Source organism: Anguilla rostrata, chromosome 17 (assembly GCF_018555375.3).
Source record: "Anguilla rostrata isolate EN2019 chromosome 17, ASM1855537v3, whole genome shotgun sequence".
Taxonomy (NCBI): Eukaryota; Metazoa; Chordata; class Actinopteri; order Anguilliformes; family Anguillidae; genus Anguilla; species Anguilla rostrata.
Genome location: NC_057949.1, coordinates 11808590 through 11811907, shown reverse-complemented (window position 1 = coordinate 11811907; position 3318 = coordinate 11808590). Strand labels below are relative to the sequence as shown.

The 3318-nt window shown below is 41.7% G+C and overlaps 1 long non-coding RNA gene across 1 annotated transcript; it reads left to right on the top strand.

Annotated features, from left to right (window-relative positions):
* Positions 1 to 438: 438 nt before the first annotated feature.
* On the top strand, positions 439 to 3082 carry LOC135243930 (uncharacterized). The gene is made up of 3 exons (XR_010326848.1): positions 439 to 656; positions 2312 to 2380; positions 2502 to 3082. It is a non-coding gene; the product is annotated as an uncharacterized LOC135243930 (long non-coding RNA).
* The last annotated feature ends 236 nt before the right edge of the window (positions 3083 to 3318 follow it).

Genomic DNA, 3318 nt, shown 5'->3' with positions numbered 1-3318 from the left:
ATTCGTGTGCTTATTGAGAAAAGTAGCTAAAATGTCAGATCCAAGAAATGTTAGGTATTTATGTAATTAAGGCCAGAGGTTGACATAAAAACCAGAAACAGATGTGGCCCTCGTTGCCGATCTCTGCTCCAGGGCGTTAATGCAGTGTCAGAGTGCTAACACAGTTTCAGTGCATTAGTTCAGCAGCAGTTTGTTAACATACTTCCAGTGCGTTAGTGCAACTGCAGTGTGTTAACGCTGCTCCAGTGCATTAGTGTAACTGCAGTGTGTTAACACAGCTTCGGTGCACGATCGTGGGCGCCAGACTGTTATCACAGGTCAGAGAAGTGGGGCCCTCCCTTTCTGTGTTTACTTTGCCTGCTCCCCCCGTTCCCCTCCCTCCTGTCTCTAGCGACTCGGGGAGGGAGAACGCCAGAGACTTAATTGCTCCGTCTGATGGAGTAGGTGGAAAGGGGTGAAAGAGGAAGGGAGGAGAGAGGAAAAGGAGAGATACGAGAGCAGGGGAGAGAGGAGGGTGGAGGGGGCAGGGGGAGGTAGGTATAAAAACTTGGGCAGTTGGATTAAAATTGATTCACTGTGATAGGCAGAGAAAGAAAGGAAAGAGGTGAGAAGAACACATCCGTGAAAACTATAAAACATCAGCTCTATCCCTTTGGGTGAGTACAGCAGACTCATCTGGTTATTGGCTGGGTTTGTGATGCCTTCAGAATGCACAGGGCATGTATGATGTGAATTTTGATAGCTTATGAAACTGACAAGCTGGTGGTGGCTTGCTTTGAGTGCTATTGGGAGTTTGACTGAGATGAGGAGGGTACAGTATTAGTATACTATGTTTATTGTATTGTGCATTAGTATTGGTATAGTGTAGCATGGCATTCATGAAATACGTGTTTTAGGTAGCATCTCCGTTTTAGCGGAGTACAGCATAGTTTTAATACAGTGTATTCTTAAGGTATCATTAAGTGCTATCATTAAGAGTGAGGTAGTGTGTCATTAGTGGTGTGTGGCAGTAGCATATTGTCAGTGTTGTGGTCATTGGGTAATGTGTAAGTGTTGGCGTAGTGTGACCTTAGTGTAGTGTGTTTTCATTAGCAGACTGTAGCATAGGGTTAGTGTAGTGAGTGTGTAAGGTACTGTGTTAGCATGGTGGTGTGTATCATAACATTTGTGTAGTGTGTGTATTAGCACTGGTTTCCTGCTTATGGATTTCTCACCAATAACACCCCAGATAACAATTATCTCTAAAGAGAGCCTCTAGGGTTGTTTTGCTGATTTTATACTTACGATTTTGAAATCTGAGAACAGGAGCATCAGGGAAGGTTTTAAGGTGGACACCATGCAAACTTCAAGGCCATTACAAGGCTGTCCAACCAAAAGCTTTCCATGGGTTGACTTTCCCCAGGATAACTGCCCTGTGCTTTATTTACAAACCACACCCTCCAGCTGGGCTAATGGTATTGCTCCTGCTGACTGTGTGTGTAGGCTCGCTGGTGTGTTTATGAATGATAGCGGTTATTTCATGCCCCAGAAAGGGGTTTATGTTCCATTTTATGCATTATTGCTTCCCATGTTTTGCTTCTTGTTTGCTGTCAAGGATCATTCACGCATCTGGTGATATTTTTAGAGGTGGGTACATAAATTGCCTTCTCTTTCTCTCTCCCTCTCTCTAGCCCCTCGCCCTCTCAGTCTCATTTTTGGTATTTCCCTTTTCCTTTCCTTGGCAGTTGTCTTGTTTTAAGGCGATGTTTACTTCAAACACATTCCCTCTTGTCACGGCATTGGTAGCAGGACAGGGTTGCCAGATGTGCGGAATTTACTGCCCCACAGTCCCTCAGATGGAAGTGACCTCAATACGATTTTTTTTTTACAGAAATTGCCATGTACCTTCTATTAAAACCCTGCATCTACCATTGACTAACAGTCATTTTAACTCAATGTATTCCCCACATTTGGGTAGAAAATACCCCACTCTGGCAAGGCTCAGTGGGACAAGTCACATGGTCTCATCTGTGAGGGTGCAGGGGACAACGAGAATCGAATGTCTCTCCAATTTCTCTTACCTTCTCCTTAGCAACCAGACAATACATCCGCTGAGAAATTAAAAGATTTAATTAATCTTAATTAATTATTAAAATTAATTTAATTAATCAGTCTCTCTCTATCAGTCTCTCTTTCACTCTCTTTCTTGTTCTCTCTCTCCCCCCCCAAATTTGTTCTGCTGTTTTGTGTTTTTGTTTTTCATGTGGTACATTTGACTGTAGCAGTTTAGCCAGTGGTGAGTATTGATCTCTATCTCCTTCTCTCTCTGCAGATAGTAAGATGAAGGTCTCTCTGCTGTGTGTGATGCTGGGTGCTCTTGTCGCTCTGGGCCTGTGTTACGGTGTGTATCTCCCAGTTCAGTGTTTACTGCTAAATTCTCTCAAAATCTTATTGTTCTTGTTCTCTGATGTGAAGATCAGTAAACAGTCTGACATAAACTCATCCTTTTTTTTTTTTTACAGATTCCTCTGAGAGTAATGAATCATCTGAGGGTAAATAGGTTTATAGTGCTATGAATTTTGTATGTTGTGATGACTGAATGATTCTGGGGGTTTTTCTATGAGACTGATAACCCAGGAAAGGTGATTGGTTGGCTGTACTGAGTGTGCGTAGAGTAAGCGTGTAGAAATAGATCATGTACAGGCCAAGAAAGTTAAGGTCATGAAGTTGAGTCCCTGGAACATCAAATAAAACATTTTTTCTGAGGTTCATTGCAAAATCCATTCAGAAATTTTGCCAGAAAAAACATAAAGTTTGTCTCCAGATCCTAAAGATATACATATTAAATTCAGTTTACATGTGTTCATTTGGTGGTTCTGCCCAAAATGCTCATTAGCGAATGACACTAAATGCAAATAATCATGATAACTACAACTGCCAGAATAGAGCAGAGACCTAACACCAACTGCAAAGCTTCAATAATAGAATCAAAGGAAACCACTGATTTTGACATCCCCGGCCGCACTTTAAATTTGTTCATTAAATTTTCATAGAATAAAGCTTTGCTTTTTAAATGGTAAACTACACCATAGCCCTAAATAATATGATCAGTCATGTTTGAATTTATTTTTTGGGGATCAAAAGGAGCCTTTTAGACTGCCAAGCCACGCCTTCATAAAATCCTGAATTATTACAACAAAACTGCAGGAGTTATGATCGGCGGCAAGTGCATCACTACATCACACACACACAACAGTGAACATCACACAACTCAGGAGGTACATGTCACCATGCCCATCAAACCACTTTCTCAAACATGTGTATTCACACACTCATGCA